This window comes from Lissotriton vulgaris, chromosome 6, assembly GCF_964263255.1.
Source record: "Lissotriton vulgaris chromosome 6, aLisVul1.2, whole genome shotgun sequence".
Classification (NCBI taxonomy): domain Eukaryota; kingdom Metazoa; phylum Chordata; class Amphibia; order Caudata; family Salamandridae; genus Lissotriton; species Lissotriton vulgaris.
Genome location: NC_141694.1, coordinates 135994633 through 136007159, shown reverse-complemented (window position 1 = coordinate 136007159; position 12527 = coordinate 135994633). Strand labels below are relative to the sequence as shown.

At 44.2% G+C, this 12527-nt stretch overlaps 1 protein-coding gene across 3 annotated transcripts in view; it reads right to left on the bottom strand.

The window, feature by feature from the left end:
* LOC147706905 (epoxide hydrolase 1-like) overlaps positions 1–12527 on the bottom strand; it is a 289615-nt gene that overhangs the window by 87436 nt on the left and 189652 nt on the right. The window contains exon 1 of one of the 3 annotated variants that reach the window (XM_086926164.1): positions 7002–7109. The exons of the other annotated variants lie outside the window; for them this stretch is intronic. The gene's annotated coding sequence lies outside the window, so the exon portion shown is untranslated. Of the gene's footprint in view, positions 1–7001; positions 7110–12527 lie in introns of those variants that run through there. 3 annotated transcript variants of the gene reach the window in all.

The following is a 12527-nucleotide window of genomic DNA, read 5'->3' as shown; positions in this document are numbered from 1 at the left end:
CTGTGGAAGGATTTGAATAAACACGCATATGGGCATGCCAGCAATACAGAGACACTACTAAGACCATCATGCCTCGGGAGTGGCCACGCCCACTGAGGCGAGTGGTGTCTACAAATGGCTGTGTCCTTACTTTCTTCATGTCCGTTGCCTCAGAGGAAGTGGTGTTTCCACGAAACGCGTCAGGCATTTCGGATTCAATTTGGTTGCAGCAAGTCTTCGCTCACAGTTTTCCCTCCATCAAATAAAGGTGGCAGAAACTATCCTGTCGTGAGGCTCTTTCTAACAGCAGGCAACTTTGTTGGATATATATATATATATATATATATATATATATGTGAGTGTGTGTGTGTGTGTGTGTGTATGGTAGAACATACCTATGTTTTATTATTGGAGTCTAACTATAAAAACAAAAGGGTGAGTAACTGCCATTGATGTCTTATCTGGCAACATATTTCATAGGACAACGAAAGGGGGCGTGGGCTACTGTGCCCTACATTTGCTTACACTGCCTTACCCGAGTGATGCCAACGTGTGTGTAGGGAGCAAATGTGTGTGGGTGTGAACTTAAGCTCTGTGTACTAATCTTAACCCAATATGGTGGAAGGTATCTCCTTTCTGGAGTCAACAAAGCATTCTTTGATGCATGTGCCATGTTTCCAAGCCCCAATGATGGCAGGGTCTCTGCAAGAGAGGTTTGCCCTTTCCTGCATGCGACACACAGAGCAAAAGTGGAAGGCACGCCAGCCTCGGTTACTGACTGCTATAAAGCTAAGCAGCATATGCATGCAAGAGGGTCATTAGTGATATATGGGGAATAGTGCATCCCGCGCGAACACCTAAAGGCGCCATGGGGCTCCACGCTAGAATTCTACATGTCCGGAGGACCCCTGGTAAATATTAAATGCACCTTAAAGGTACCTGCATGCACAGCGTTTTGGCAGGACCCAATACCAGGACTCCACATTTAGAGAGGCACGCTATTCAAGAAGTGTTGGTGGGCTGGCCTTTCTGCATGGTTGTGTGTATATTATGTTGGTCTGTGTTTACAAGTGCCTGTAGGTTTGTGTGCCTGGGTGGTTGTGGTTGATCTGTTTATGCATTGATGCTCTGTTTACGTGGTTCATCTATGTGTGTATGCATGTTGTGTGTCTGAGTGTGCATTCACCATATAAAAGATAAACCTACTGGAAGTGCCAATGCCTGTTTATTCAGTTTCCCTTTACGAGACCCCAGAGATCCTGTTGCGCATGGCAGGGTTGTTTGATTATGCAGGGAGGGATAATAAAGGCCGTGTTTTATGCGAATAAGCCAATTGCCTCCACCAAGCAAGACATTAAGTCAAAAAAGCCACTTCAAGTACAACAATCTGAGGAACATGCAGCATCAGAGGTCCTTTTAGGAGAATGTGCTGTAGGAAACCATTCAGATCAAGGGTTGCAAGGTCATGAGGCTAGAGGTATAAAAGCAGGCTGAAAAGCATCCATGGCGGGGCAGGAGCCCTGTACCCCACAGAAAGAAAACCCTTTGTCCGAGAATAATTGTCATGTAACATTTGGCCAAGCAGGGCATGTACAGGAACAAAGAAAAATAAACAGTCAATGTGTGATTGGGCGGGTAGCTGCTTTTTTAAGAGTGAAAGTGCTTTGATGGGCAGTGGGTTTATACAGTTATTTCAGTGCAGGGTGTGTCTATTTCTGGGCTGACAACAAAGCAACTGGGGTGAAAATGGTAAAATGGAGATGTAAAATAAGCAAAAAAGATACTGGACAGGGCATGGGAGTGCGGGAAGGGCATCATATATGAGGAATTCACAGAATGGGAGTTTACCACAGTGAATTCCTAACGTGAAACACAACTCACACCTCTCCCCACAATGCTTCCTACTCCAACATCCAGTGTGATGACTTTCAGGTAGATTCATCAAGCATTTTTGCGAGCGCAAACGGTGCGAATCGCAAAATTCGGCTGTTTGCGCCCGCAAAAATGGCATTTGAGATTCATCAATGGTTCATAAACTCGGAATCTGACAATTCGCAAATAATTGCGAATTATCAAATTGCAATCGCATTTAAGGAATCTCAATTTGAGATTCCTTAAATGCTATTTATATGCTATTATACCTTTTAAAATTTGCGAATTCACAATTTCTGGCCGCTATTTACCGCAAAGTCTGACTTCGTGGTAAATAGCGAAAACTTAGAAAAATGCACTTTAGTGCATTTTTCTAAGTGGTATGTTACACACACACACACACACACACACATGTCCTTTGGACATGTGTGTGCGCAACATCAAGCTACATTTCCATTTCAGGGGTGCTACAGGGTGTCCTTTGGACACCCCTGGCACCCTTGAAATCGCATTCTTATTTGCGATTAGCAAATTGCTAATCGCAAAGAAGGAATAACTCCCCATTCATTCCTATGGGCCTTTAGGAATGAATGGGGAGTTATTCCTTCTTTGCGATTAGCAATTTGCTAATCGCAAATAAGGAGGCTGTAGGAATCGCAATTTATTTTGCAATTTCTACATGAATCCCGATTTGCGAGTTCTTAATAGCGATTCCTTAATAATCGCTATTAAGGACTTGATAATCGGGACATTGATGAATCTGGTATGCAGAATTGTAAATCAGACAGCCACACTACCAAAATCGATTCAGAAAAGGGGGTGGTGATGACCAGAGTGTCTGAATTAAGCAGACCACTCTTACCCAGTCCAAAGATCAGGGCTTGATCCATCACCGTTATTTATCTCACTGCACAATCCCAGCTCAGAACCTGGCTATATGCAAATCAGTCTGTCCCTGGCCCAGTGCATCATGGGAACAGGGCAGACTAAACTACCAAGCCAATTCTTCACCAGAAAGGAGACAAGCTACCAGGGACCGGTTTCTGGCATTTCAGCCATCTTCGGCCCGGCTTGCTTGAATCCTGATGGTGCAGTGAGAAAGGGTCTGAGTATACCCTGCCACACCTATAGTGGCCAAAAACGATTCAGAAAAGGGGGTGGTGATGAACAGATTGTCTGAATTAAACAGACCACTCTTACCCAGTCCAAAGATCAGGGCTTGATCCATCACCATTATTTATCTCACTGCACCATCCCAGCTCAGAACCTGGCTATATGCAAATCAGTCTGTCCCAGGCCCAGTGCATCATGGGAACAGGGCAGACTAAACTACCATTCTTCACCAGAAAGGAGACAAGCTATCGGGGACCGGTTTCTGGCATTTCAGCCGTCTTCGGCCCGGCTTGCTTGAACACTCTGTTCATCACCACCCCCTTTTCTGAATCACACTACCAAAATGGCACATCTCGACTGGCTTCTTGCCGGTCAATATCTACCCTGGAGATTCACGGCTAGTACTTCAGACAAGCCTCATTACGTTGTCACCCACATATCACTGCCCCTTCCTCCTCGAACAGCTGCCTGTGAACAACAGAGTTTTAATAAAGAACTAGAGTGCTTAACTAGCTTGCTGAAAGGCCCTGCACTAGGAGACATGTTACTAGGGAAGATAGCTTTTAAATCATTTACTTTCCTGCTGCTACACGTTCCAGAAGTAAACGAGCTCCTGAACACACTCCCTTCAGCTGTTTGTATTGATAGATTGTAATTTTCCTTTAAATGATGTTGTACATATGTTAGCCTAATGTGTCATAAATTAATATGCAGTTACAGCCTATTATTCATGTGCTGCAACCCACTGAGCTATATTTCTTTATATGCAAGCTTCATTTGGATAGAACTGTTTCTGTAATGGTTAAGCTTTTGTCTTATTTTCGCCTTCTAAGTTAGAAGACTTGCTGTAGTACATTGCCTTCTATCTGTTAGGTTCCCATTAAGGATATTTTTGTATACTTTCTTATAATAACAAGAAGCTTGCCTATGACAGGCAGATTTCTAATGCTGACATTTGCTCTGCAGCTCCAATATCTCATGGTACAGTTTTCCCCCCTCCCTTATGAGCAGAAAGTCCCTGTTTCAGCATTTCTTTCCTCAGAGCTTCGGCTCTGTGGCCTTGAGGAGTGATAACACTGTTGCCTTCGCAGGTGCAGATGCCTCATGTATGAGGTAATTGTTCTCCCTCTGCTGAGCCCAGTACTTTTCCAGTCTGGGCGTGGTTTTACTCTACCATGCTATGTGATAATGTATTGCTGTGATGAGAGGGGTCAGTCCTCTCGATGCACTCTCTGGGGTGTAGAACTGACAGGGCCCATCTGCAGATGAATATTAGATAAATAAATATGTGTCTAATTCTTCTCCACTGCCTGGCTGAATTATTTAATTGTTAGTGATAAATGAGTGAGGTAAGTCGCTCAGGTGGATTTGAGCCACACTTATCAGAATTACATGTTTAAAGTTTTCGCACTCTGAAAACCTTAGCACCATGACAGCTTTCACTAGTTTAAAATAGTTACCACACTGTTCTGTCTGATTTACAACGTTACTTTTAACAAATAATTAAATAAATTACCTTTGGAACTAATTGTTCATAAGGTAAACACAGAAGCAGTATATAACAACAAATGTATATGTAAGCATGTTTTATCATTTCCTTATACTTGACTAACAATAAAAATAACTTTGAAGCCAGTGCACCGTTTACCCAAGGAGATGCAACTAGTGACAAGAAGAGAGAGAAGTAAAAAGAAAATAATTCTGTCCAAATAGCAACCCATTTGGAGCTAGCCCCATTTGGAGCTAAAATATGTTGTCGCCCTTTCGATGTGCTCCTCTGCGATGCATCGCATTAGGACAAAATGGCGACGCCTAATCACCGAAACATGAATCCAACAGGTATACTCTTTGACCCTTCCACCTAAATATCACCAGGAAAAAAACACAGTCTAACAAACATTTTGTGAATTTCACCTCGATTTTAAAGGTTTCATTTACAAGACCAATGTTATCCAAGGGGTAGAGCACACTCAAGTAGTTATTGACCGTGGTGATTGGCCTGACTCCAGGCCAGTGGACCGGCCTTCCCTGGAAAATACTCCTGGTGCATTATCCATAGGACTGAATATACAAAACCCTCCTCGCTTTTTCTCTCTTGTGGCGACACTTATGCAAAGTGGCTGTAGTAGGACAACAGTGTTTTGGAAAATTGATTTGAGTTCCTGCATCCTGGCACAGAGGCGTATCAGTGAAAATTTACAAAAACCACAGGAAAAGGCAGCAGGCCCGACTTCTGTATAGAACAGCCGCACATAAGCATAGAATATCAAAAGACATATGTATACATACATCAGGTGTGTCGACTATAGATTCAGAATGGCCAATTACCCAGGTTGGACAAAAAAGATAATAGACATAAAATGCATCTGAATGGAAATAATTTCCACAGATTACGATCCTCTAAATCTGGCGTGGATCTAGCTGTCCGGGAGCTATAGGTGCACCCCCCCTAACATATATGCACACAAGGAGGCAGAAGAGCAGACTGTGAAAGGATTCCGTTTGTACAAAAAACAATACTTGTACAGGCTCCCATACAGAGACAACACAAGTACCGACCGCCACCTATGAACACAGCGCACAGACAGTGATGTGGCACACACACAAACGCAGACAGCACACACACAGGCACACCTACTGCTGCCAAGATACGCCATGGCACTGGGGACACCGCAAAACCACAATGAACGTATGAATAAAAAGATTTTGCATGCTGAGATGATCAAATCTACAATTAGGGCCCGATTATAAATTGGGTGGAGGATTCTTCCGGGGTGGAATACTGCTCTGCCCATCTATTACCAGCCCGGTGTGGACGCACCCAGATTTCTCTGATGTGGGAACACCAACATTATTTTACCTGGCGGGCTGGAAGCGCAGCCTGGACTTGGCACCAGGCCAACCCCCTTTCTTGGCGTAGGTGGAGCCTTGGACAGCCCAGAACCAGGGCTGTCCCTAGGCGCCCTCTCCACCCCCGCTTTTATTTACTAACTGCTCAGAGCAGGTGGTAAATGGAAGCAGCTTTGTCCAAGGATTCGGGGCACATGCTATGGGACTGTATCTCTGGGTTTTATTTAATAGCATACAGGGCTTGAACCTATGTCATGTTTAAGTTGTTACATTTTTATATTTCAACAATGCTTGCCTTGTTTTGCCTTTACATTTCTGTTCCTGTCATATCTGCCTCTGGGCGAAACATGAAAAGTCAATGCGATTCTGCACGTGTATTCAGCGCAGGCCTAGGGATCCCGCTACTGAGTGATGAACCGACAGCGGAGAGTAAATAATGCAAGAAAGCACTTGCACCAGTATGACTGGCTCTACTTCTGAGGCTGCAAGAGATTAGCTTTTATTAAACATACTCTCCATAAATAAAGCAGGTCTGAAAAGTCTGGTCTTGGCAGATTACATTTCAACCACTGATAATGTTTGTAAGATTCCCTTATACCACTTATACTACTCTTCGGAGTGAAAGAGAGGTTGTGCTCTTAGAAGATACAGGATAAACTTATCAGAAACAGGCTGGATTTCAAAACTGAACTTGGCTTGATTCAGAGCCTCATTATATCCAATGGCACTTGTAATACGGCAGACGGGATGGCAGTTGTATTTGTGACGGAGCATGCTGTCCGCTGAACTCTAAACCAGGCCTAAGTATGCAACCATTGTCGGCTGTTGCAGCGGCTCTTCCCTCTTCCTAGAACAGTCCTGCTATACAAATGACCCTCCATCTGCCCGGCGGCCACACCCCTGGAGAAGGATCTCTTGTCCCCAGACACATCACACTCCCCGGAACATGCAATCACTAGTGAAAAGTACACGTCTTGCACTGATGTACCTACACGAATGCACCGCACACCACGAGTCCACCTGAGCCTCCCTAGCTGCCCTATTGGCAGAACACCACATTAACTCACAAATTAACCATGCACACCCCAGAGCAGCTTGATAGAGGTGATGGTGAAGCTCAGACACCTCCTTCTGGCACACAAATGGGCTCAATTATTAACAACACCTCAAGTGAGTACACAACTCACCTATAGTGTCAATAGATGAAGCATCCAATATGATTCCAAATTTGAGCGCTCTGTGAACAGACTTCTATAATCAAGCGTCACAAACTCAGAGGGAAGAAGGAAGGCAACCTAAATGGATCAATAATGTGAAGAAAGTTCCATTTATTCATCAGGTATATCCGCTGGCTATAACCACAATAATGTTGTCATTAAAAACCACAGACCTCTTCCCTGGCTATTGGTTAAAAAATAACCAGCCACAAAATTCACCAGGTCAATTCTTTTCTGAACCCAAAACTCAACGAATATCACTTAAGGAGTTACCATTCTTCATCACTATTACAGAATATACGAAAACCTTCCATTACTCACATGCAAGTTTCAAAAGGCTGTGCTATTGTAGTCCAAGCAGGTAAAAACTCTTACCTTAAGATATGGTATCTCTAAAATATTGAATACTCCCATGTTAAAAAAAGGCTCGGGCGCACTCGTGCAGCCGCAATCGCTGTTGAGGCAGAACGGGGTTCAGAGAATTCATTACTATTGCGCGTAAGTTCAGAGCTAAGTAATTTCATAAAATTTGGAGAAAGGGGCTGAAAAAAGCGGATGATTCATACCTCCCAGCCGGTGAGCCGCTTAACATCTACACTAACACGCCGTTCAAAACCAGAGTCTTTATCGATGCAGCATTAAATGTTATGGTCTGTGACGTACTCGACGTCAACGTGACCGTCATGACTACGATGACCAGAACTCGCTTGCCTTGCCAAATAGCATGATCTCCGCCTTGTCGCTGTTTAATTGGAGACAGTTGTTACTCGCTTAAACAGCGACTTCCATCGTGAAGTTTGCAAATGTACTCTTTACCTTGTCAGGAAAAGGACTAAAGGAGAATAGTAGTTGAGTATCGTTTGCATATGATATACGATCTCCACACCGCAGGATCGAACGATTCGGGCTAATGGCGCCACAAATAGATGTTTAACATAGACCACCCTTTGTTAATGGCAGACGCCACTGCCGGATATTTTACTGCTTCTCTCACCATGCTGGACAATTATGAAACTAGGTGGAAAAACGTGAAAAAGTATGCTTTGCAATAAAACAGCACGTTCAGTTTCCTTTCAGAAAAGGTACTGGGAATATTTGTTATGCAAAATAATCGGTTTTATATTTATGTCACTGTATTCTTTTATGAACATTTCCAGGTCAAGGGTTATGGCCATAAGCTGGTCACAGCGCAAAACATCTCTCCTGGTCTCAACCATCAGTAAAAATGTATCTATGATTGACTCACAGTCTGAGAAATGGCTTATGATTAGTCATTTTCATTATGAGGCAATAAGAACTCTTCTAGGCTCAGAGAACACAGCCAGGCCTATCTCAGTCTAGCATCTCTGCATCACTCCTTGCCCCCCACCTGCTCATCCTATTCCAGCCAGGCTGTACCTAAATAACCTGACCCTAGCTGTCCAATGCAATAACTCCTAGCACTGGAAATTCACACTGCAGTGACCTCATACAATAAATGTTCTTCTTTCAAGGGAAATAAACCCTTTTAAGGGAACCGTGAGTTTAAACGCTGAACAAAGCTGTGTTTATCTCTTTTTGGTTTGCTCTGCTCATGGAAAACGGTTTCATCATTTTTTTCCCAGACAGAACCAGACAGCCCAAGCATTACAACATGGCGCCCAAAGCTGCTTTCTCCACAGTGGGCAGGAAGGGGGGGAAATGCAGCGAGCAGGTCTGGCGGCAAATAAAGTTTCAAACAAAAAGCGAACACAGATATAGACAGGCCCTCGAAGCCCGAGCTGGAGAATAACAACAACTCGGGGCTCCACATACAACCTAAGACCTAAGGTCTAAGGTGAGTGACGTGCTGGAATATTAGGGACTGCTCCAAGGGAGAAGCTAGAAAACTAAAACACCCCCACTTTGATCCATCTCTCAAACGCCGTCAGGTGACTGAAGCGAGTAAACTCCTCCCACTCTAGATGAGGGCCCTTCATCCAGCCTTCTGTCCATCTATTTCTCCATCTTTTAACACCTTCCATGCTCAGAGGCACGGTGCTCCGGTGCTCATGACGAGCTCAGCTCATCATGAGCCGTGGAACGCTCACACGTGGGGATAATTCCCCTGCTGTGCTGAGCGTTCCACGGGAACGGGTGCAGCTGTGACGAGCTCAGCTCGTCATGAGCACAGGAGTGCCGTGGCTCATGACGAGCTGCTGGGCGTGCCCCACGCCCCCCAACACAGGGTGGGAATTACCCCCGCAGCGAAGGGGTTAAGCCTCTCATGCAGCCATCTACCTATCCATCTTTTCATGTTTCCACCCTTTCACCATTCCATCCAATTACCCTAATCATTACACTCTTGCATCCATCCTTCTACTCACACTTCCAATCATTCCTCCATACTGTCACCCATTTATCCCATCCACCAATTCACCCTCTTTTATCAATCCACCAGTTTATCCATTCACCCTTCCATCTAGCTTTCTATTCATCCTCCACCCATTCATTAAGCCTTTCATCAATACCAACACTTTCTTTCACCTAGCCATGTAAATTTATTTTTCCCCTTCCATCCATCGGTCTTTTTATCCTTGCATTTATCCTTTCATCCACAGTTCCTTCCTTATTTTTATATGCTCTTCCTGTTGCTCTTCCTTCCAAACCTCTCTCCCACTCTCTTTCATTTCCTCTTAATTTATTTACTGTGGTTAACTCCTGATCACTGTGTTGTTTAACATTTTCCTTTACTTTTGATTTTTTAATAGCTTTTGTCTGCAAAGCTGCAGTCAGGACAGGGTCACAAATAAACTAGAATGTAAGCTTGCACACACCAAGTTGTATAAATTAAGAACACGCACTAACAAATTCAATAGGTCTGGCTTGTAATCTGTATTTGAAAGCTTGAATATGAAGGTGATAAAGAAAGAATTGAAGGAGGAATCATTCAGAGTGAGAAGGAAATGGGGCCGACCTCATGGTACAAAATGGGCAGTGGAATCTGTGTTCTGCATGTAGCATGATCTATTGCAAATTACGTCTTATTTGCGCAACTGCATGGTGTCACTGTAAATTAGTAGTGCATGGAGTACCTTTGTAGTGATCAGTAATGAAGCGGGCTTCTAATGCAAATATTGGGCCCTTGTACTTATTCGGTCTTGACTGCCACACTGCGCAAGCAGACTTGTTGCAGAAGACCTATTGGGCACTTACAGTGGGCTTTTAAGCCCACGCACTGCTTACTACTACGTGACTTGTTATTATCATTGCGTGCCTCTTATTCCATGGATTGCCTTTCTTTTCTTGTAGTTTACCTCCCTTGGAGTAGTCTCTTTACCACCCTTCTGATTGGCCAACTCGCATCCTTCCATCAGTCACTTTTAGGGAACTACTTAATAAGTCTTGCCTAAGTAGTGCGCATGCACGGTTCCTTGCAAGGTATATTGTTTACTACAAGGGTCTTGGAGCCCTTCCATTGCTTACCATTAGTTTGATTCACTCGCACTGTTATTTACTGCCTCCTAATTGGCCAGTGCCTGCCATCTTCACTTCGTCTTCTTTTGCGTGGAGCATTGGCCAAACACTGATTTTTTAACTTTGATAAGTGTCCTTCAACTGCTTGAGCAGCGATAAAGAAACTAATTTTCTTACGTCTTCCTGGTTGTCCGTGTTGCGTCTATCCCTCCATCGTCTTTGTGTCTTTTGTGTTTCCTGCCTCCCACCCCTATGTCAGTGTTACTTCTTCCTTCCTTCCCACCACCCGGTGTCGTGTTCTTTCTTTCCTGTCTAATGACACACAATCAATTTATCAACATATGAATGTGAAAGCCTTTAGTTGGCCCAGTGTGGTGAGGAAATGCAGGCCTTACACAGATGTAGCAGCTTCTTTGGCACATGCATACGTGTTACAATTACGAAATATGCATTAGCAACATCATGTTATTATAGTAACTTGGAATATTCTTACCAGATTTGTAAGACATCAGAGCCTGGTTGGTTAACAAAGCTGCAAAGAGCATCCTGAAGGATATACATTACTATTTAGCTGCATTGCACGGAAACATAGAGGACTTGCATGTTTGAGATTTTGTACTCATAAGCATGCCGGCTGTACAAGGGCTCGCATTCCAATCTCAAGTTTTTGATGTTATTTGGTGTAAGGCAAAGCTGCTCTTGAGACATTGTCTCTTTCAGAATCTGTAGGTTGGAGACGGTTTGTCCTGTTCTTTCTTTATCTGAGGCTGTTCACATTCTTTTGATATACTGTAGTGTAAGGTGGATGGTTGCTGAAGCCAGTTCCTAGGCAGTAAGTGCCATTCTGGTGACAAGTTTTTAAGAGCGTTCCTAAAAAGGTGTTCCTCTCTTTTTCATGCTATTACATTTCTGACTTTTAAAATACTGCAAAAGTTTTAGTGCTTTTCCCCCCTTTACTTTCAGCCACGCTGCTGTATAAAATGGCTAAAAGACAGTGACAATGCGCAGAGCTCTTACTTAGGCACAACCTCTTGGCTTTGCCAATTCTTGGCCTTTTTGGCTAAGTACTCCATAAGAGTGCATGTGTTTTCCAACTCTCTCCCTTGTGTGCTTCTAGACTTGCCAAATACCCACCCATTGGCCCATGTTGCTCTCTCTCTCTCGTGTGCTACTCCCACCTCAGGTTCCCCCGCACGGTGTTGCTAAGTCCCAAATGCACTTCTTCCCAGCCCATGTTGTACTCTGATTGTATACTGTTCTCTTCCTCTCAAGTGCATCCCCCCACCAAACTCTCCTTCCCCGTACTCTGTTGTTGTCTCTCCTTCATGCGTCGCCCCTCCGCAGCCTGTGTTGTTCTCTCCCTCATACACTGCTTTGCCCGTCCTCCTTCATCTGGCCTTCCCGTTGCCCCTCACAGACCCTCGGTCCTTTTTAGGTCTCGCCTGACCCAGCGCTTGCGCTGCTCTGGCCAGACCTTAAGTAAGAAGGGCTTAAAAAAATGCTACCGCCCGCTACAGCTTGCAGTGCATGACGCGGGCGCACGCTTAGGAGCAGAGGTGCCATATGGCAAACCTGGTCATGCTCATTAAGCGCCCGCGATCACTTTCGCGGCGCCCCTTTGATGTTCTCGTTCAAAGAACATCAAACATCAAAGAACATGTTGTTGTATTAATGCTTTGCTGCTGCCCGTTTGACTTACAACATGCTTTCTCTTTCTATAAACTCAGCGTTTGTGTTCCTTTATTTTGAGATGCTTTTAGTATTAGTCACACACACAACCACACACACAAACACAACCACAAACAACCACAACCACAACCACACACAATCACACACACAACCACAACCACACACACACCCAAAATGCAGTTTTCCTTGACAGCACACGACTAATCCCAATAACCAACAATGATCACTGGACTAATCACACCCAGTGGGTTCTGGGGAAGCGTACTACTGATCGTAAAGTGCAGTGCTTAAACGCCTTGTTAGAGTTGATAAGCGCTACATATAGATGCAATTACAATGTAATACCAGTCCCCAATGGGTTACATTTCCCAG